This window comes from Oxyura jamaicensis, chromosome 1 (genome assembly GCF_011077185.1).
Source record: "Oxyura jamaicensis isolate SHBP4307 breed ruddy duck chromosome 1, BPBGC_Ojam_1.0, whole genome shotgun sequence".
NCBI classification, from domain to species: domain Eukaryota; kingdom Metazoa; phylum Chordata; class Aves; order Anseriformes; family Anatidae; genus Oxyura; species Oxyura jamaicensis.
In genome coordinates this window covers 30,594,891-30,618,952 of record NC_048893.1, presented here as the reverse complement: position 1 = coordinate 30,618,952, position 24,062 = coordinate 30,594,891, and the positions used below count along the sequence as shown (strand labels likewise).

The following is a 24,062-nucleotide window of genomic DNA, read 5'->3' as shown; positions in this document are numbered from 1 at the left end:
TCAGGGAATTACATCCTACATTTCATTAAAAAGAAAAGTCTTTCACCTTTAAAAAGAATCCCCAGCCCTCCATGAACTCAGCCAAGGCTGGCATCCCTACATGAATGTTACACTTATCACTGTCGTAACAATTCATCCACGTTCAGACGCCTGAAACTCCTGGTCTCCTCTGAACCGAGGAGTTTAAAAAGATAGATGGCTGCCTTCTGGCTAATTGTGGGAGTTCTTTCATTACTATAAAAAGACTTTTTATATCTCAAGTGACTTTATAAGCAGTGAATAATGAGACTTAAAGTCTTTGGAAAAGAGTCCACTGATCAAATGCTAGGATAACTTATGGGCACAGTGACCTTTTCCTCAGTAAGATACTCCAAACTGCTGCTGTTGGCACATTATTAAAATTCCCCATTTAAGGGATGCAGTTAGGCATAAGGCAGATTTTATTTTTTTATTTTTAAATTTAATTTAAGGTAGCACATTGAGAGCTCTAGCTGTCCCTGGCCAAGGACTAACTCCCACCCGCTCCAGCTGTGCAGGACTAGGACAGACGGCAGCGGCAGCCTGCACAGCTGGCTGGGTTTTGGGGCTCTGCTCCCAACTGTGGCATCCCTGGTGCTTTTGCAATCCTCACCCCAGCCAGGGAGCATGTTTCCTGCCTGCACATCCACCAGCAAGCACCAGCACACTGGGCTTTCTCTTAAAAGCAGTAGCGACAAGCAGCTGACAGCACGCTGCGTCCAGCCCAGCTGGTATGCAGGATTTTTGCCTCGGCCAAGGGGACGCTCCATGTGCCAGCATTTCATGCTGCAAAAAAGCAGCGACGATAAAGCCAGCATCACAGCGTTGAGCCTGGCCCCCTCCCTGAGCAAGACCCCAGCCAGTCCCTGGGTACTGCCCCAAGGCTAACCAAACCCCGCATCCTGCTGGGGCTCTAACCACATGAAGTGCTGAGGGCAGAGAGCTCCCCAGCATCTGCGTTTGCCTTTCTTTAATGAACATACAACAGACTTGCTCTACTTTAACATTCATTTCTTACTGTTTATCTGTTTTAATTGTCATTTTGAAGGAACAGAAAAGGCTCCTCCTCCCTTGGAATAAAACTTTGAGGGTTCCTCTCAGTAGGTTTTCCATTCTTCTCTCGTACTGCCTCGACACTAATTTGACACTGTTGTTCTCCATTTGTTTTCATGGCTTTACTCCAGAAGCAGCATATTGGCGATTTTTTCTGGCATAATAGCACTTGCACAAATTCCTTCCAACTTTTTACAGGACTAAATGTTTTAAAAATACTTTTCACAAGCTCACACATTTACAGTGGTTTAGTGACAGGGTCTGACACAGCAATAGATTACTACGAAGTTTAATTTCATCTTGCTTCTGGAACACAGCATACAGCAACTTCCTTGATCTCTTTTTCAAAAAAGAAGAAAATGTGACCTCAGAAGAGCTCTTCATCTGATAAAACAAAGCCAGTAACAGGGCCTTACCTGCCACTCAAATCTCATTTGGATGTTTTTGTGCCAGAAAGTTCCCAGCAGCATTTAGGAAAGCTTGGCAGCTGCTTTTATTCGAACACCAAGAGAGCAGGTAATATTAACTAGAGCATCCTTGTACATGTTTAGTTACACACACTGAAAATAAACAAAACTGCATATGGATGCATATTTAGAGACATATCTTAATATAATATACTTGTGTCTGTCTCTTCCCTTTTGCTTCTCTTTCTTCTTCTTTGATATTCCTTTAAAGATTATTTGTCACATAGGATTGCTTTAGTTTTCTAATGAGTGATGGCTTACTGCACTATCAGAGAGATAGCTTCAGTTTTTAGTCTCTGAACTTCTATTTCCTTACTTCTTGTTTGCAGGAAAAACAGTAAGTGATGTTAATGTGAGGACCAGCCTAATTCTATCTTATTTATACAGCACCACAGCTGCGTATGCAGCTTCAGTAGAAAGAGTTGCAGCTCCTTCTTGGCTTAAAAGCAATTACAGGTGCTATTTCTGTCCTAGTGTTTCTATGTCTGTTCTTCTTTCTGGAGTGTCTTTCCCCATATCTCTATCTTATCATTTCCTTTCTCTGTTTTATTCCATTTTCCTCTTTGGCTTTCCTCCTTTATCTTTCTCTTGCTCCTTTGATTTCCTTTATTGCCTTGCATTTGGACTCTTCAGCGCCAGCAGCAGCAGCCACTCCTGTAAGACTTCAGTGCTTAACACTTGCAAAGGGAGACTTCTCCTGTGGTAAGCCTATGTGTAAGACACTCCATGTGGGATTCGGGAGACAATGAGGCTGGATCATTTCTGCAAAGAGCTGTCCAATCATCTGCAATGGGTATTAACTGAGGAAGTTCACATAAAACTCACCACTCTCCTTTTTCCAGGCAGTCCTGGGCATACAGCAGCACTGTGTTAGAGCTGCTGCTCCAGCTGCAGGTCAGCTCTCCGAGGTACACTGAGGCAGTTAAGGTCCAAGTGGCTGAAACTTACCAGTGTCAGGGAACTTACACATGGCTGACAGCCAACACTGTGCAGTCAGTTGACTGCTGAATATGCTACATGGATCAGATTTGTACCATTGATGTGTAATACTGTGAATATCACTGAAATCCAAGCAGATTTAGAAGAATTTCCCTGTTAGCTATTCAGAAGAAAACCTGGCCTTTGGATGCATGTGGGCAGTTCTTCCTGCTTTCAATTGATCAGATGTGGGGAGCTTAGCATACAGAGCAGAAAAGACCTCTTAACATCAGGAACAGAGTAATGCCTTCTGTTCTGAGCAACAGAGTTATCCTTTAACAGGCTTTTGATTATCTTATGTAGAAGCAGCAAGAACAATTTAAAACACTGAAAAAATACTGCAGTCCACAGTTTACATCTCTTGTACCTATCTATTTAGATAAAATCACCTAGGTGCAAGGACTATGTCTTTTTGGTTATATAACATCAAGCACTACAGAGCCCCAGACCAAGCAGGGCATTCTAGGGCATTGCTGCAATAAAAATAATGATCATACATCTGTGCTGAGAATTTAGACGACAAATTACAAAGGGACATGAATTAAAATAGGCATGCTTGAAAATAACGTTTATGGCCTAGACAATTAAAATACTTTAACCATGGCATGCTGTGGGGAATCAAGACAAGGGCAATGTCCATTTTTGCTTTGTTCTCAGCAATAAAGTCCTTTTTCAAAAGTGGTGGGCTTTTTTTTTGTTTTGTTTTTTAACTTATACAGAATTTCATAAAATAAAAAGGTATATAGTGAAAGAAGGATATATGGCTCTATTTTTTATGTTATATATCAGAAGAGAAGTCTTAGGTGCACTTAAACTTCAGCTGATAGTATACAAATTATATACACAGGATGATTTTTTAAAGGCAGATATAAGTTTTTTATGTGCTTATAAACAAATGAGCAAGTAAGAGCTACCAAAAATGCTTTCAACAAGCTTTAAATACTGTATTGTGTTTGTAAAACCAAAGTTCCTGAACCAATGACATAATTTCACGAAAATCAACAACACTGAATGGAATCATTTCCTTATTCTCAGCTGAATTACCCAATGAAGTCTCACAGCCAGATCTTAGGATAGTGTATTTACCATCTTAATATAACTTCAGCCTTCTAGTGTTTACTCACATTAACTTCACTAACCTTTTTCAGTGGGCGGCAAGAAATGTGCCAAAATATAAAATTTCTACTCACAGAAACCAAGACATGATGTTGCAATGTCACTGCTTGTAGAAGCTTTGTTTGTACACTAAAGAACAGGATGCTGGCAGGAAGGAGCATCATAGCCTGCAGCTGGATGGATATACAGCATCCATGTGCAAATTTCAACCAAGTCCTTATTCTGGATGCTCTTACAGCTCAGATGTATCTAGATTCAAGGGTTTGTTCTCGGGTTATTTGTAGAAGAGGTTATGTTTTAGAAAAGCTCAGTTGTAGAAAAGCATGTTTTCCCCTTAAATTCAAAATCAAACATGTTCCTACTTCAAAACCTGTATCATGCAGGACCTGAGAGCAGCTTTCATGTTACATCTGATAGATATATTCTTTAAGAAAGCCAGGTTCCTTTAAACTTCCATTGTAAGATAGCATTACAAGCTAACAAAGTAAAATGTCACAGCATAAAGTTACTGGAGAAAAGAACTGCGGCTGAAAATCAGAGAGCTCCAATAAATTGAGAAATGTCTGAAGCTAGTTCAACACGGCACGACAAAATTTAAACAAACCTTCCCCACCTGAGGAGAGGCAGACAGGCATAAATCATTCCCAGCAATCAATTCTGCTATTTGAATTCATCCTGACACTTGTTGGGCTCAGTCGTTGACATGGAACTGTGACGGAAAGGCCAGGCCACCGGGGAAATCTGGCCAGCTTCCACATCGGAGAGTCAACCACCTGACTGCAGGTCTCCAGCCCTCTTTACACTGCTCTTTGTTCCCAGCATAAAACGTTTTGTCCTCTGTGTTTTGGGTCTGCCTCCAAAATCTCATGATCAAAAAAAATTCTTTAATTACTCTTCATCTAAGGGACAGGAAGTGCTGGGTGAAATTCCACCCAGAAATAGCACAGGTAACTTCTCAGGCAGACAGTTTAAAAATAAAACAGCTAAGTTAATATTCATAGCACTGTTTCTCATTGTGACTACTTTGCTGTTTATTATTGATATTGTGTTAGACAACAAGCAAAACATCTGAGAAAAGGGACTGCAGATTTCAAATTCTGTCAAAATTCAGTATTTACATACATGAGAAACAAACCTGCCCTTGATGGAGATTCGCAGACAAGAAGATTTTTGTGGGAAAGTATTTGCATACTGGCCTCAAGTGCTTTCATTAATAAATACCGAATGGAAATACCATCATGCTCTTGTATATGTGCTGTCAGTGCAGAAGTCTCACTGAAGCAGAGTTAAAGTAGCCAGTGCGATCTTACACGCATTCAGAACACGCATTTTTTTCCCTGCTGCCCCATCCAAAATTCAGCTTTAGGAAACCTGGGAAATGAAGAGGTCAGGTGCCTAGCCATGCAATCTTCATCTCCAGCTTCCCCCTGAAGCCTGCTGCAGTCAGTAGAAATTAGCTGCAGGCAAGCCATCGCATCCAGTACATCACACAGCTCTGTTGAGCGAAAGAGGGATTACTTGGAGCAGGTTGTGATATCGAGATCTCAGAGAGGGAGATGCTGTCCCATCTGACAGCCTCACGCATGATCATTAGACGATGCGCCTGAGTACCAAAAGGGACTGAGCATCCTCATTTCCTCCTTGCATTGCTGGAAGAGGAAGAACCACAGAGCCCCTCAGCTGTCAGGCAGGAGGTGCACAGGGTCTGTGGGGTAAGTGAAGAGGCACTGCACACAACAGGCTGAAAACAGACTCAAAAGGCACTTCTGGTACTGCTGGTGAAGCCTTGCAGTTAAGCACCCACTTCTCCCCAGCTGACAGTCCCTTTTCCTTCTGGTCCAGGCTAGTCAGACAGGCTTCTTTAAACATCAGGAACCCGAAGGATCACAAGACTTTCCCTTAAAAAATAAGGACATTAGGGAGCAGGGGCAGCATCAGCTGCAAATTGACACAGCAGCCTAACAAATAACCTATTTGCCTAGAAACAGTGAAACCTGAACTCAGCATAAGGGAGTATGAAATCATGTCTTTCACTCAGCAAGAGTCTATCCATCAGGTTACCAGATATTTTGGAACAAAAAAAATTATGTACCACTTTCCGAAGCTATAATTTACAGCAATTAAATATCATGTAGGCAGCTATCAGGTAGGGTTGAAGTTAAGGAATTAGTGTGGGTAGGTAAAGATCACTCTCTTGAAATGCTCCATCCTGCCCAAGCTCCATTCCAGTCGAATGGGTTCAACAGCCATGAGCAAAAGTCTCCAGGTAGTGGAGCAAATGACAGAAGTAACAGGTCTAGTCTTAATCTTTTGCTCTCTTCTCTTTGTTACATTCTGCTTACTGTACTTTCCCAAATCATGACTCATTATAGTGTTTCTCTTTTTCTCCACCTTCTTTCCTCAATATTTAACCTTCCCCCTCTCTAAGCCCTTCCTGCCTGCCCCCACCAAGGTACCTAGGTAAGCTTCCCAGTCCTGCTGAAGCCACCGGTATTTTAGATGACATTAGACATGTCATTAGGAACTGACAGGTGAAGTTTGCTGATATTTCTGCAAAGGTCACTAACAAAAGTATTAACCAAGATTAGTGCAAAGACAAGCCCTTCTGGATCTCCAGCAGCAACCTCCCTCCAGCCTTTCACTTTCCTTTTTAACCCTACACGCAGATAGGTATTCCTTGGGAGTCAACTCCATATCCTCCTTACAACGGCTTACCTAACCATCTCTGTTCTTTTAGCTAGCATTTTCCCTAACAATGCCACCTCGGGTATTTTTGTTTATTGGAAGTCTAGATAAGCCAAACCTACTATATATTCCTTCTCAAGATAAAACATTTGCTAATCAAAAAATCTACCAGATTAGCCTGGCTTTGTGACCATCTACTTCTGCTTAGTCTGTGATTCATTACATCCCACTTACCCTTTGCCTCCCCTATATCTAATCATCCTTTTCTTCACCTTCTACACTGTCTATGTTGAACTTGAAGGCTTGCAAATCCCACACTGATCCTAAGCATAGGTACACCATTTAGTTTTATTCCACCTTTCCAGCATACTAAACTAGTTTAACAAATCTCCTTATTAATCCTGGCTACCACTGCTCTCTACAGTGATGTCCCTCGCCTCATAGTTATGCCAGTATAGCTAATTCTGCGGGCTGTGCAACAAACTGAATTACTGGACGAAAAAAAAAAATAATAATAATAATAAATAAATAATCTTATTAAAATGTAGGGTCTTTACCCTTTTCCCTCCCCTCCAAACATGCACGTTTGCAAATCCTTCCGAGAGGCTTTTAATGTTTCTGCTTGACTCTGAATGATTACATCTCCCCCAGAGAAAGTTGTCTTCAAAAGGGGTAGACTGATTAGACAACTATTCTCCATTAGGTTGGATTTCATGTAACGGGCCACACACAACACATGGTCAGTGTACAGAGAGCCAACTGGCTCTTCATGTTGAAGAGGGAGGACAGCAATCTCTCTTGACTACTTAACACCTTGCATTTGCAATTAAACTTACCTGATGCAGACTTACATGAGGCTCGTGTATATTGCCCCCAGGTAGTAGTCACATCATACACAAGATGGGGCATCAAGTATTTGAAATATATGGAACATGATCGAATCTGAGCTCTGATTCCTGAACACACACACACACACACACAAAGGTATAATATTTCATTTCAGTCTTAAGAAAACCTACATTTCTGGGGGAATATAGCTCAGAAACCTCAGGTGACCTAAAACTTGGAACATTAGCACTGAACTTTAAAAATAGAGAGATTCGTGTTTCACCATAATAAAATCAACAAGGACTACACTCTGGACATCCTTTGGCATCACATAGCATTGGTAGCATGAGAATAAGAAGAAAATCTCCAGCATTCACCTCCATCTCTGTTTCATTTCTAATACTGCCAGTAACATATTTCACCATCTCATTTAATTTCACCAGCTTTACAATTAACTGACACAAGCTGAAGAGAAAACTATTTCCACCCAAACATTATCTAACTTTCACACAAGACCTATGCCTGTACTTTCCAACCATTATTTTTCTGCATATCCATCTGAAGGGATTATTTCCTCCAGTTGGTTGTCAATGGGTGAAAGCTTCAAGCTCCAACAATCGAAGAGTGATTTTTCTAAGTTTTATGGAGGACCAACCTTTAGGTAACTTAGGTGATATCCCCTACTCCAAATTAGGGAGCAACCAGACAAACAGCTGAGGAATTAAGAGAGAAAAGATCATGCATTAAAACAAAATGGATGAAGACAGGAAGAGAACAAAATGCTGGAAGATTATAAATATACTTTATTATGGCTTTTGGTAATCCAGGGATAACATCTCCATTAGCACATAGCACCATTCAAGGGTGTTGTAAACATATTTCCCAGGATGAAGTCTGATTTATACAGCATTAGACAGAAATTATTCTTCTCAAGTCTTACAAAAGCAGAAAAAAGTGTTCACTCAGCGTGGCTGCAAGTTACACAACTACAACACAGCGGAGACTCCACTGCTTCTTGATGCTTTCTGTGGTGCTGTAAGTTAGCTCAAATGTGGTTTAATTTTTTTAGAGTAATATTTTACAGGCTGTTAATCTAGAAAGTGGATTATTGCCTTCGGGTATTTTGTGAAAAAAAAATAAAATTGAAAACAACTGAGGTATTTCATTCAGAATAGCTGTTGCTGTGCATGGGCAATCATTTATTTTCCTCCCATAATATATTAGGCTTCTCAGGACTCGGACTTCCTACTTTCACTAACATAGTTGACTATAAATCCCTCAGAGCTCAGCCTGTCAATTATCTGTGAATTTAGAAGGACTTACACAAAGACTGTAATGAGCTGGATTTGAAAGAGGACATAAAGATATGAGGTAGTTATCCCGAAGCTAGAACAGCTATATTGGAGATGCATATTGTGTCAGCTCGTGCACTTACACAATGAGGGGGGTTGTTGGTTTGTTGGTTTGTGTTTTCATTTAAAAGTTATCTTACAGGAAAATGGAAACAGTGCTGGACAAAGCAGGACTGAGGATGCCCGAGGTCTGTCTTTATCACTGGTTTGGCCTGGTGGTCTTTGCACAGCCACTTAACTTGATTCAAATTTGACTCAGTTTTTAGTGCCTGCTGTTATGCTGAACGTAAAATATGCAAAGGTTGAACAATCACACCTGAAAGGGCCATTGGTGGGTAATGCATTCAGTAAGGGAAAAAGTGTCTTATTTTAATTTTGTGGAATCCCAGGATGGCTGAGGCTGGCAGGTCCTCAGGAGCCCACCTGCCCCAGCCCCTGCCCAAGCAGGGACACCCAGAGCAGGCTGCCCAGGGGCACCTCCAGGTGGCTTTGCAATAGCTCCAAGGAGGAGACCCCACAGACTCTCTGTGCAGCTTGTGCCAGTGCTCAGGCACCTGTACAGTAAATAAGTGCTTCTTGATGCTCAGATGGAACCTCCTGTGTTACAGTTTCTGCCCACTGCCTCTTGTCCTGCCACTGTCTGCTTCCTGCAGTATGGCAGGTGATGGAGTTTTCCATGTCATAGCCTGGCCCATTTTGTAGAGCATGAATTAGCTTTATGCCACAAGGTGGAGAGGAGTCCTTCTTGACTACAAAAGGGAGAGTATCAGAGTCAAATAGATAATCCACTGAGAAAATAGTCTTGCAGATCACTGTGCTCTGCTCCATTGTAGTTTGGTGGATGACAGCACAGCAGAGATCTCTGGACATGGCACGCTGACAGTAAACAGCTTAGCCTGCTTAGGTAACAGATGTTCAAGAGCTTCCAGCTAAAAAGTTCTCCTCTAACATAAACAACAGCCTAGTGATATATATATTTTATACAGAATGTAAGATGTTTTATTTGATATACATGCAGAGCACCATCTCCAAGCATAGGACATGCCTGTTATGCTGCATCTCAGAAACACTGCGTGGCTGACTTAATGTTTGCAAAGCAATTCTGAATCTCGAATAAGAGCACAGTATCAAAGCAAATTGTAATAAGAACAGATCTTCAAGTCTGATAAAGGCTACAGCAGCAGCACAACACAATAACAGTGAAAGTTATGACCGACATTTGACCCTCAAATTGTTCATGTACTTCCAAATGTCACCAACGTTTAGGACTGATACTGGATGTGTTAGAGATGGGAAATCACAGAGCCATGTTAGCATTAATAGGACAAATTGTCATGCCAGAGTATCTGCATTTCCCATCTATCTGACATCTGAAGGACCCCATTAAGCTCTGGACACCAGTTGGCACACAGTTGGTGCCACAGATGTAAATAGCTTGAAGGTACAGATCCTGGAAAATGGGAAGGCTGCAAAGAACAACCTCCAGCCGGGAGCACTGTGCACAGCTCAGTCCGGCTCTGCTGCAGGCATGTTCCCTCTGAAACAGCCTGGCACACTGCTGGCACCAGGAACAGCTCTGCCCAGAGGTTTCTGACTCTCTGCTTCAGTAACACAGTGGATACAGGTGGAGTTACCCATAAAACTGGGGTCTCTGTGTATTTAACTTGCACACTGTAACACATGGATGCAGCTGGGTCAGGATACTACTACGGTTTGCTTTTAACTCATGCCTGTTAACAGAGCCCGGGACTGCTCAGGCTGGAGATTTGAAATCAGTGCTTCCCTTTGGAGTTCATCACACTGCATGAGAAAGGTTCTTAAAGCACCTTTCACAGGATGTTTGGCACCTTCAGAAACTCCCTTCTGTGTCAAAAAATGGGCTGTGGAAGTCCTCAGGACAAAGGGAAAAAGCTAGGTTATACATTATTGTGTACATTAACTAGCCCACTGGAAAGAACACTTATGTAAAACAAGGTTTGTGACATGCAAAATTAATCTAATTAAAAAAAAAAAAAGTGAAAAAAAGTTAGAGGCATACTTGATGAGAGGCCAGAATATTGTTGCCTGAAGTAGAAATATATTTATAGACCAAGATGTGCAAAACTGGAACGTAATTTTTGCCAAATACAAATTAAGCTAATGTTCCATTAAAAGCTGTCGGCTCATATGCATTAAAAACATGAGATTAGGACACAGGCTGTGCTATGACAAACTATCTGTGCAGAGGCATGATAGGGACTTGAACATCATTGTTCTACTTCTCCTGTGGTGTATTGAGGATGGGCTTTCTGAACCCTAATATGACTCCAAACGAAGGTGTGCTTTCTTCCTAGCAAAAGACCTTAGCAATGGGTAAAAAGAGCAAAAAAAGTATGAAACCATATGAGAAGTAAGGCAGTACTTCTGGAGACAGGATATATCATTTTGGTCTTCCACACCACTTGAGGCTCATGGATGGGATAACATTAGAGCCTCATGGCTGGAGAGCCCACCAAGAAGCAGACAGGGCTCAAACTTTGACAAGACATTGCTCTAACCATGGGGCCATGAGCTGGTGTGCACTGAGTAACTCTGGTGGGGGGCACAAGAATAGTTACCTTCTTGAGCAAAGCACATTTTGTGCTCTAATCCTCTCCTTGCTCATCACTAGAGCCTTTCCAGCCCCTAGAATGTGTTACAGACAAAGGCAATGCACCCCTGACCCAACCCCAGTCTTTCTTTTTTTTTTTTTTTTTGACTAGTGTGAGATAAAGTGTCAGCTACCTTCACACCAGGCATTTGAGCTCCAGAAAACATCCTGACCCCTTTTAAGGAAAGTTTCACTATCTCCAAACTAATTTCCCAGAGATCTCCACTGAAAATAGTTTAGCAGTGATGAGCGAGATTTCAAGAATACTGACGGCATGCAGAAAAACAAAACCTGTAGGATTCTGGCAAGAGCTCTTAGCTCACTTGGCCACTTTGGAAAATTTAGCCCTATCTTTATTCATAAATCAGTGAGGAAAACATATTTCTAAATGATGTCACATGACAGCCAGTTCATCAAAACAGGATTGGGATGCAAACACCCACACAGCATGGAGGAATTTACAGGAGACTGCCAAACTTTGAGGACATCTAGAAGAGCTTACATCTCCAGAAACAAAACAATCTGCACACTAAAAAGCAAATGTCTCCATCTTTCTAAGTCAGTCTCTGGTGCCCTTTTTTTTTTTTTTTTTTTTAAACTATGTCTGGTTGGTATGCTGTTTTCCACATTTGCCTTATCAAAACAATTATTATCTGTGGCCTTTAGAAATTATTTTCTAAAGATAAAACAATCATGCCAAGGACTAGGAAAAGCTCTCCACTGTTCCACATCTGTACAAATTACCTTGTGTTTCAAATAATTTTATGTACATTTAATCACTACAGATTAATTAGATGGCATAGAGAAACCAGCAAAACACTGAAAAGCTAACTTCAGTTTAAGTGTGCATGCAGCTAACTTGTGGCTTTTTAGAACAATTTTAATTAAAAGTACTAGAAAAATCATCCAGCTGAAAATATCGGGAGCTTTGGGATGGGCTTAGCATAGCTAATTAATTGTATATTTAATCAAAGAAGCCTTTGGCTGTAATTAATAATCTATTTTCCTCTGGTAATAAATATAGCGATTCTGTGAAACTGAATATATAATTCATAGAATGCCATATGTATGGAAGATCCATGCTGAAGAGAGATTGTTACAACTCCAACCTTCAGAGAACAGGTTGTTTTCCTATTAAATATGTAAGACCATTTTGAAATCAGCTTTAAAAGTCGTGTCATAATAACAGTTTTTGAAAAAGATGCCCCAAAGTTTTATGGATTCCTCTGAAAAGGAAAAATAATCTGAAATGACAGTAGGTTTGAATGAGCCTGACTTTTCCAGTGAACCATAGAAAGAATGCAAGAGAAGTCCCACTGGCTCAGAGCAATGCTCCATCTAGGTAGCCTGCTTCCAGCAATGGCAACAGGAAATGCTATGAAGAGTGAGCTTGTGAGACCAGATACTTTTGTTAAGCCATTCCCACGTACTTGCCCAGGAGCTAGAAGTATTTTGCAGATCATCTTTTAAAAATGTCAGCTGCACAGAGAACCTGAAAAACCTTTTTCGCTTTATTTCTAAACAGTAGAGAGTATAATAGGTGGCAGACTTCCAACTCCAGCCAACCAGACCAAATGCTGGATTTGATCCACACAACCAGATGAAAACACTCCCATTAATGCAGCATAACCCTTCCAGCTTCAAGAGTCACAGAAATGCTCAACCATCTACTCGCACAATGAAAGCCAAGAGCTGCTTCAGCATTTTTTCTACTAGAGGCTTCCTTTCATTTATATGGCACAAATTCCCAAATGCGCTGCTGTAACATGTTTTATCATATGATCCTGCACTGAATTATCTCCACTCCTTTACTGGGTAGATGCAAATTTAAATGAAATAGCTATATTAATCTAACGCGATGCATCTTCTGCTCCTAAAATATCTAATGCTCTAATATAAATAACAACTTTGATGCTCCGCTTGCATAGTTAGTTCAGAATGCAAAACATTGTATCTGCATTGAAATATGGCATTACATTTTAACAGTAAAAATATTTTCTTACCTTTTCTCTCAGTTAACACAGGTGACTGACTAGAAAATTATCAGTCTGATGTACCCTCCTGATATAATTAAATTGGCAAACAGATTAGATATTGATCTGCTAGCAAACACATATTGATGAACACCGGCTTATTGGGAGTTAGTGTTGAAATAGAAATAGATGCTTCATTTATAATATATATATATATATATATATATGCACGCACTGCAACCTCTGGTCATTAAGATGGGACCACAGTAAATTTTTACAGATCATTGCTTTTACTCAGACTCACACAGGTACAGCTGATGTGCATAGATTTTGTAACATTACAGGAATTTTTCCTGTAGAAAACCAAACAGTCATTCCAGTTCTCTTCTGCTGTCTCTTCTTCTTCTACTTTCTGTGCATCTGCTACATGTATATCCTCTTCACATCTAGGAATCATAACCTGCTCTTCCTGATACTCATACAAATACTAATTTTTTCAGTGTGTTGTACAAATTTAAAGGTGCAAGTTGGCAGCAGGCAGATTTCTGGAAGCCTTCCCCAGGAATCTCATTTTCACAGGCTGCTCTTTCAACAGGACACCACAAAAGGTAAGCTTCCAAAACCTGGGCCTGAAACCTGACTATAATAAATTCATCTTTATTTCTTAACTCTACCTTGTCTGAGAAAGGTATAGCATTTAAATGATTTTCTCTTTTCAGAAAAACTGGGAACTGCATTTAACTACACACTCTCACATTGCCTTCCAAGAGCTACAGTTAGGCCTTTCTCCATAGTTAACAAGTCCTAATGATGCTCAGCTGGTCCATCAGCCTTGTTCTTCCCCATGCAAAAATGCCCCTGGAACAAGATTCTGCAAACTAACTACAAGCGAAGCAGCAAAGAGGCTTGCTGTGCATGTTTACTCCATAACTACTATTCCCTGATAGCAAATCATTTTCAGTATTTAGTCACATTCCCCTCCATTCTGTTAGACCTCATTGCAGCTAGCTGCGCTTCACTTGGCATACTTTCCAGTGCCTCAAGTATCATTGCTACTTTTCAAGATGTTTTCTAACTACATGATAGTAGATACTACTGGAATAAAACCATAAATGCATATGTTGGTTACATGCACAAAGAGTTGAAGAAAAAGTACAATTCAACAATTTGTATTTAGGCTACATCTTGACAACAGGCTTTCCTAGTGTTTTCTGCCCAGCCCTCTTTTCAGAAGATGTCAGCATATAGATGTGTTAAGCCTTACTCAGGCAGTTTGTTCTATAAGCAGTAAAGAAAAGAAACTGGTCTGTAGTAAACACAGATATTGGAAGAGAATCAATCAAACTGCAGCCACGGAATTTGAGGCATAAAGCCATTCATTTCCACCTATGAATCTTCCACAGCAAGGTATTTGCTGCCAAGGTGTATTACCTTAGGGCAGCACTGATCAGAAGAAAGATGATTATTTTAAAGAAGTCAAAACTAACAGGACTGAGCAACAACTGTGCATGTAAGAAAAGTAATAAAAGTAGATGAGGCAGTGTGTTCATCTACACATAGTATCAGTAACCATGTATCACTCACATTACATATCCTAAAATGGTAGAAATCTTCTTATCTATAACACTTATTATGTATGTCCTCAAGCTTTGCTTTCTATTCTTTCACACAATTGCTTCCCACTGCATATTTCATGGAGAAGGAGGCTGAAAAGCAGTATGGTTAATAAATGGAACCTTTAAAAACTTTGGATTGCTCTTGTTTTCACAGGCGTTATCACAGCAGAAATCATTCATCTATTCTGTTCTGATCTCTACCTCATACTTAGTGAAAAAAGAAGTGCATCAAAAACAGTAAGAATGAAAATCTGATTAAAGAACAAAAAAGATCAAAATGCTGCTTTATGTCTTACTGCTGATGCATATATTTGGAATTTGCTGTAAAAAGGTACAAGAGCAGCTGTACATTAAAAAAAAATCAAAACACAACAAAGCAGGTGGCTTTGAAAACATCAGAATATGCAATGTGTCCTTTTTCTGCTGTAAGAGATGGAATTGGACTTAATCTCATCCTTGTTGTTTTCAATAAATGATCTAATAGAAGAGCATTTCTCTGTTTCAGTGACACAATACAAAGAGTCAGTCATGATATTATTGCTACTATTATCTAAAGACATCAGAGTAAAGTACGTACAACAAGATAATGTATCATGCAGAAGAAAAGGTCATGCAGTGGGTCCACAATTTGCTGATCCTAGGTATATGCACAGTTGTATACCTTGCATTACAATCACATTTCTGATGTATTGCCAGAGTGCATGATAGCAAGTTTATGGTGCAATGCCAATTACATGACAACTATGGGAGAACAGACAATTGTTGATCCAGCATAAAGTTAGAATGGTACAGACAGATGATATCTGATTTAGTATTAAGCTTAAGCCTGCTGGTAGGAAATTAGCCAATCGACATTTTTCAACAAAACTGAGCTGGAATATGAATTTTAACTCAATGGCAAGTACAATCTAATCACAGAATTTGCTGCCTTCTATTTATGAACTCTTGAGTGGCATTTACTGCATCACTGAATGACAGTCCAAGATAGCTTGGGGAATATACACAGAATTTAGCCAGACAAGCCTTTGTTCTCATCCAAAACAGACACAGAAACTTTAAAGGAAATGAGGACTGCAGAAAATGCTCTGAATTAATCCAACCTGTATTAATGACATAAAAGCTAACAAAAGGGTAGTTAGCACATGCAGGGCAAGAATTGGTATACACAAGGAGCAAGAACTCAGAAAGACAGAAGAACTAATCAGCAGGTAGGAATAGTGAAGGGTTAGTTTAGTCAGGAACAGATTATGCGAAAATAATTTTATATACCAAAATGTCTCTACCTAGTTTGTGGTTTTGGGTATACATTGGAACTATGAAAAGTGACATTTGTCTGTCTCCAAGGCAGAATTTCCTGTTTTGCAGGTCCACTTATATAATAAATTTTATCTCCTTTGCAGAAGAAGTTATACTAAATGTTTCTTATTGATTGAAGATGACAGGATCCATCATTAAAATGGATCAAAAATTAGATATTTTTTTCTCTAAGACTACAAAATGAGTTTCTGTGAATGAGAAATGAAAAAAAAAATCAATCTGTTGTCACTACAGAACAACACAAATTAAAGCTGGGCTTAACTAATTCTAAAATATTATTGACTACATTGGCACAAGGTAATGTCAAACCACATCACCAGTTAAAAACAAGAAAAATAACTGAAAGACTTGATTGAAATATACAGATAATTTATCCTCAAATTAGGATGATAAAATAAGTTCAGAAATGGAAGGGTGTTTTAATCTGCACATGTCTATGCAAAACATTTCCACCTTCTACTTTTTTATTTTTATTTTTTAAATTATCAATCTTTTCCATTTTGGGGTATTAATGCATTTTTATTTTTATTTTTTTTTTCCATTGGGATAGGTCTAGGACTATAATTCATATGTGGAAGCCTTTGTTCAGAGAAACTTCCTGTCTTTGTTTAGGAATGTACCCATTCAGGTAGATTAGACAAGCAGACACATAATGAAGGTGCTTTGGATCTTCCAGATGCAGTAGTGAACTGAGCTTCCTGAACTCATAAGGAATTTAAAGTTTTATGATTTTTATAATTTCTGAGGCTTTCTGCTCAGAAAGTGTTAGTTTTTTAATGTCAGCTAATTGTACACATGGAAGCTTGTGTCCCACTCCCAGATGTTCTCTGCTGAAGACAGAAGCTTACTACTGAGACTATTGAGCAAGATCAATCTTTTTTCTCTCTTTCAAAAAAGGGAAAGAAATACGAACTCAAGCCTTAAAAGCCTTCAGAATTAGTCACCAGTAGATTCTAAGTTGAGGCTAGAATGTTTTTGGGAAGGAGGTACAGTTGTGTCAATGGTGAAAGATGAGAGTAAGGAGAAAACAGAAAGGAAAGGGATTAAAATAAGCAAGGTATCTCATGACTTACATTTAAGAAGAATACAGGCTGGAAAGGGTTAACATGAGATGAAAGAGTCAACAGAACAAGCAGAAATACTGCCTGTGGTCTAAACCTTTTGCTTGTTCAACAGCACAGTGCTCCGGACCCTGCCAAAGTAACACTTCTGACCCAACTGCTTTAGACACTCTTCTTAGAGCATCTACTATACAGCTGCAATAGCTCCTAAGTAGCTGTGGAGACTTTTATGCATATGAGCTGCCACTTCATGGCTAGAGTCCTGCCTCTCAGTTGTGCCCCAGGGAAAGAGATTTCAACCAGATTTTACCTGCCTCCCTTATGGCCACAGTCAACATATTTTCCAAACAAGGAGAAGAGACAAGAGTGTTGCTGCATCTTTTTATTAGGATGAGTCACACTGAGGAAAACCACTCTAAATATCCCAAAATTCAGACCTGCCTTGCCAGTGCTTTGGATGAAGACAAAGCAATACTTAAAAATTAGGGCACACCACACATTACAGAAAGATCTATTTTTAACACATGCCACTGCCCATCCTGGTGGCAATGACCTAGCTGGTATACTGTATTGGATCAGTAAGCATATCATGACTTGGTGTTGCAAGCCAGAAGGCTGGGCAGTGTGACCTGGGCTAGATGACATCATTTACTAGGAAATGGCAGCATCACAAGCTAAAAATGGAGGGAAAGAAAAATGACAAGTTACTCATGAGGCAAGAGAGATGGGGAACAGTGAAAACTAACTGTTAGACTTCTTCAAACAAAAACTGGGTTCAAATCCAAGAAAAAACACATCTCAGCTCTTAACTCTTTCAAGTTTCAAGCATATCTATAGTTTATGTTTAAATTAGACAAGGCACCAGGATCAGCTACAGTATATTAATAAAGAAAACTTGTAGAGAAAGACAAAAGTTTTTCATTCTTGTTAAAGACTACTTACAAGCTCTTCCTGCTACTCACATCATTGTTAAAATTATTGTATTTTTTTTTTTTTAAGTTCCACGACTTTTATTGGTGAGTAAAGCAAGAACAGCAGGATCCAACTCCTATCTCCATAACTCTTTCATCTGCTTAGCTGACTGTATTAGCCACTTCCTCTGAATGGAGAACAGGGGAAAGTTCAACAGCAGACTGACATAGCAACGAGAACACAAAATACAGATGAAAAGAATACATGCCTAAATGTCTGATGAACTGATATTAGCATATAAATGCAATATATGTACAACAGCAGCCTTTGAATTAGACCACAAAGAACACTGTCTACTTGATTAGTTGTTTATTTTTTCTTTTGAGGGGACACATCAGAGGCACAGATTGATGCTTTAATAAGGAACCCAAAAACCTTTAGTGGAGATTAAAAGGGCTAGTGGTTAGACATCATAATTTATGGATACTGATTGTGCAGGACTTTGACAAGAACCATTAATTGTCACTGTGTAGCTAGCTTCTTAAGTCACATAGTCCATTTAGTTCTAGTTCTTACAAGATGTGGTATGATCATAAAAGGAAGCTTGAGGCTAAGCATGGATAATGGGAGTATTTTAATATTCTTGGTATTTTTACAAAGGAACGGCATGTCATACATCAGTTCTATGTATTGCACCTAAACTCTCAACAGGAAAAAAATGACTTTTTGTTGCCTTTACTGTTATCTACGAAAGTGAGGTATTAGGGTTTCTGCACTCTTTTGCAAGCCTAAGGCACAGGAGGAATCTGAAAAAAAAAAAAAAAAAAAAAAAAGCAGAGGGCTTTCATATGTCCTCTGTTTGAAGTCTGTCTCACCTTTTGGACTATTCTTACAGAATAGCCTGCTGTTCCAATGTACAAGTCATTGTTCATTTAAAATAAAAGGAAACCAATTAAAGCAAAGGCTGCCTTCTCTCTTCCTCTGAAAACTTCAGGAGTTCTAGCAAGATATTTTTTTTTTTTCTCCAGTGAAAATCAGGATGGATAAACAGCCAGATTAATGGAAAATACAAAGGAAATTTTTCCTATTCCTCCTTCTTCCTCCTCCACACTTGCTTCAGAGGAGCAAAACAGAAGCACAGTAGAATAAAAAGAGTCTGAACGTGCCCGTGCGGGCATAAATGCAGATGAACATGTAGACACGAGGCCAGGTCTCAGTGCTCATAATTAGGGCAGTAGCAGGATTCAGGTCACATAAATGAGCACGGGAGAGGTGTGGAAGGGAAGGAGGCTCCCTCCGACCACTGTGTCAGCCCTCCCTGGAAGGACTGGCACTTTTATTCTACCATATGTTTTTCCTACCAGATAAACATGAGGTAGGATCCACCCCACCTGCCTTTTAGATACCTGAAGATACATGGCCAGAGGCTGCTGGCTTCTTTTGAAGTCAAAGGGGGGAAAGAGGGTGCCTTCAAGCCAATTCATATGATCCATTTTATCTCTGTTACAGAAGAGGTCACAGCCTTCTGACAGTGCCTTTTTCTTACTGTTTCTCCCAAGTCCAGGCACAGGTCTGAATTAGGGCAGATGAATCCTATTCAAGCCTTATTCATTTCTTGGCAGCTTGGCCACGATGAGCCAGTAGTGGGTAACAGGGCATCAGCCCTCATGGAGAGAAAATATTCAATTTGTAATAAAAAAAAAATCCCCCAAGAGTGTAATAAAATGAAAATAGCTTCACTAACAAGCTACAAAAGTTTTCATTCAAGTGATCTTACTTTTGCAGACATTTTGCCAACTAGATAAGCTATTTTCTAAATTAGATCTCATTCCAGTGTTTTAATGGCTTAATTTGAATACCATCATTGTTCATACAGGACCACCTCCAGTCTTGGTTCAGATGGATACTGAGCTCAGAATGTGTTTTTATGCCTGTAGCAGCCACAGGGTTTTTGTTTTTCTTGAGAGCAAGTGAGCTATTTCTCAAAGTGAGACAGCAAAACTGGTAATATTTCAGCAAGCTTCAAAAATGAAACTAATTCACTGTTCATAAAAAAGGAAACAAAGCCCAGGAAAAAGCTTCAGTGCTACAATTTCCCCTGAGGTTGGCCAATTAATTTTGGTTGTGGTATATTTGGAAGATTCAGAACCTGCTTTGTTTACTACTCATTCTATATTATTTAGCACATTATCGTTGTTGACATCGCATTAATTAAATAAGCACAGAGACAGATTGTTCTAGTTCTTGAAAGCAGACTGAATAAAAGACCCCACAAGAACAGATTTCTCTCCCTCACACATTCCAAACACCAGATCAGAGCTGCAAGTATCTCCTGTCACAATTTCATCAGGTACCAATCTCTCAGTATCTGAGCAATTTCTATTTTGATTACACGCCACACATGAGGAATTAAAAACTGCCACAAGTCTCACAAAAGACATTCACTGAATGGGTAACCTGCTTTCCTGTTCTCTCCCCATGATTGCATACACCACAAGGTTATTTTAATAGACCAAGAGGTCACGGGAAACTTCTGTGGGAAGAGCTGGGATGGGCTGGTGACAGCGAGGTGGCTCGTGGGAGCTGTGGGGTGACCAGGCAGGCTGGACTGTCCTGGCAGCAGCAGAGCAGGGGCCATGCTCACTGCCACTTCCTTCCCCTTGCACCACAAGACTGATTTGGGGTACAGCTTCTATAGGGAAAGGGGGCCACAAGTGAAGTGCTGCCACCACAAGAGGGCCTGGAGTTCACAACCCTCGCCTCCAGCACAGGAGATGGCCACAGATGGGATGAGGTAACCGAGCGGATAGAAGAGTCCACTCCATGGCAAGAAATGCAAAGAAAGCTAAATTGCATGGCCCAGCTGTAAACATCTGTCACTGATGCTGTAGAGTGATTTTGCTCTCAACAGCCCCCTGAGCAGCACTGATTCCAGACTGGAGACATGTTCTGCTTCCTATGTCTTAAGGAATTGATTTAGAGCAGTAAGGGAGACATATATCTGGGAGAAAAACACTGCTAAAGCACTTTCTATATAGCCAAACCATTCCATTTAAATGTCTACGTGTTGATAGCCTGACAGGGTCTCCTAGGACTGCTAATCTTTTAGCTACTGTTACCTCCATGGCTTTTCACTCATCAATATATTCTTAATGCCACCAATAGCAAAGCAAGTATTTTGTTCAGTTCGCGTAGACCACGAAAGCTGCTGCTGAGAGAATAGCTTGCTTGGAAAAGATTTGATCAACAGCTAAAGCGAACACGTTGCTGACCCATGCTGTTCTCGCTCTCTCCCACTTGGCACACAGCTCAGTCCACCCAGAACAGAACTGCTAATGTTGTATCTCCTGCCACAAAAGTACAATTTATCTCCTCTCTGAATGGAGATTTCCCCTTCCACAAAAAAAAAAAAATAATCAAGGATTCCAACAGTTGGACAGGTTTCTGTTTCATGCCTTTTTCACATTTTCTTTTGTGCACCTTTGTGTTCTATCTGAGTTTCCTTCTCCCCAGCTAACGTGCTGTTTCTTGCCCAGAGAACTCCCTTCATGACCTCCATATCAACAGATCATATGGATGTACTACAGAGAGTTCATTCATTTCATGTAAATAGCCTATGGGAGCACCTTGGAATGACCACACATCTTTCAGGTGTGCTATTAATATAAAATAAACTATTTTAACACATCCTTAATCTTTCTTTAATAATCCATCCTAAGTGAATTATCTTGAAGCTATGCTGGACTATGATTGATGGTGCTCTCTATAGAACCTTACTGTTGGCTGAGTACAAAAGAAATATTGTACTAATAATAGAAAGCTCACACTGGATATTCAAACCAGCTTCTTGAAGAAAAAAAGGTGAAAGAGGGTACCAGCATTTATGAAACTAGTTCAGCAAGTCTCTGCTCTGTACGAAACAAGATAGATGCCTTCCGCTGCCTGTTCACAGAGCGAACATCTCACCCTGTGTATGCATCATTGGAGTTATCACTAAGTGCAGTATCACTGCACATGAAGTACTAGCACTTCCATGCAAACAGCGCTTATCAGAGCCGTATTTGCACATCTATACAAGGTGATTGTTGTAAAGGCATGGGCACTTACTGGAATGTTCTGTGCCCTGTGGTACTTGAATTATTGATCAATTACAAACAGATTACTAACAACTATGAATCATTAAATCCTTACAATAAATCACACAGACAAATAAAACATGCCTAGATTGAATAATCTTTTCTTTCTCTTTCTGAATTCACTACCAGAAGGGTGGCACTAGTTTATTTATAGTAAGTCTACCTTCAAAAACCATAGCAGCAATATATTCAAAGAGCTGCTGGTCATTTAAAGTAAAAGGAATACCTCCTCATGCATTACCTCAGCTGCCGAAATATAGACTAATAAGTTACATCTCCAAAGCAGTTCATCATAAAAAGCCAGCAACAATGATAACAAATTGCCTTTTTGTTCCTTTTAGAGCCCTTTACTCCAGCAACTTGGACAAACAGATTTCTTAAAAAATTGCAGTGATGTTATCTAGTAATACACAACACCGTGCCCTAATTCAGCATAGACAAGTGAATAATAATAAGAAATAAATGTTATTAATCAGGTAAGGTAGGTCACACAGCACCTGAGAAACTACAGGTTTTATAAATTACATTTAAATATTCATCTGATACAGATTTCACAGGGACTTCGTATATTTTATTGTAGTTAATTTAGCAGACTACTTCTTTCTTTCCCAGAAGGAAAACACTTGGATTCAGATTTCAAAGGATCCTAACTTCTAAAAGAAATGGAAAATAAGAAGTTTAAAAGTGACTCAAGATTCTAAATAGTCTGCTGGATCTGGGCCATATAGCTCATGCCACAGGGCATTGCTTGTCCATGTTTTAGAGGAGTGTTTTCTTTGCCTTACTTTGCTACACTGAAGAGTAAGCTAACTTCTAACCACCAAATAAGCTACCAAACTTGGAGAAGACCTAGACAGTCACAAAGTTTTTACCAGAACTGTTATCCAAGTATAGAAAAGGGAATGTGTAAGACATTCAATAAAGAGGCTAATTCCCCAGACTAGGTAGCTGGCTTTCTAATCTCCAATTATGAAAACAAACCTCTAACCTAGTAGACCAGAGATCCCAGTCTGTGAATTCCTGAGATAGAAACCTTGACATGAATGCACAAGGACTAGTCATTCTTATTCCCTCCCAAATCACATCAAGTTTCAGTTTGTGAACATCTGCATTCTAGCAGGAGTCAGAAATCTCTAGAAATCTCAGAAATTTCTCTAGGGCACAATGCTAATCGCTTAGAAACTCATCACAGTATTTCCATTTCCACATTTATTTTGTTCAGGGCACAACCCAGGTTTGGTGTACTTCACATGCTTTCACTCGCACACCAGTCTCTTCAATGCAAGATACCCTACTCTCTATTATTAAAACCTTCTATTAAAACCTTCAAGTTTTCAAGTGTCAGTGTGGATCCCACTACAGAGATGGAGCCCCTTTTGCTCCATGCACTGTAAGGGATGTTTCCACAGTTTACAGCAGAACATCAGTCCGTTCACATCTGTGTCACAGAAATTGCTCTAAATTCTTTGTCTTCCCAGATGCTCTGGGGCTTTGCCCTTATGGAATTAACAACATTCCTCTAGGACTTTCAAGTATTTTACAACTCCGAATAAATATGCATGGTGTAGTCCCAGAAAACAAATAGGTAAACATGAGTGTTTCACTACTTGTTTGCTAGTGCTCGTGCAAGAGCCAGACTCACTGGTGTCAGAGCTGGAGCTGTCAGTACTGGGACTGCCAGTGCCAAGGGAAGACCATACTGAGTTTGTTGGGAATATCAAAACACAAGATGACATGAAGTCAAACCTCCACCAGAACACATAAAACCATAACAGCAACCTTCTCCAGCATTGAGTAGATACCCTCTGTGCTGATAACATCTTCCTTATCTGGTCTTTGAAGGGTTTTGAGGAAAAATGGGCAGTAGTAATTTGTCTTGCCTTTATCCTAGTCATGATCATCACTTCGGTATCCAAGCTGA

General features: G+C 39.9%; 1 protein-coding gene across 2 annotated transcripts in view; it reads right to left on the bottom strand.

Moving 5' to 3' along the window:
- PDZRN4 (PDZ domain containing ring finger 4) overlaps positions 1 to 24,062 on the bottom strand; it is a 245,050-nt gene that overhangs the window by 51,640 nt on the left and 169,348 nt on the right. The window lies entirely within an intron of this gene.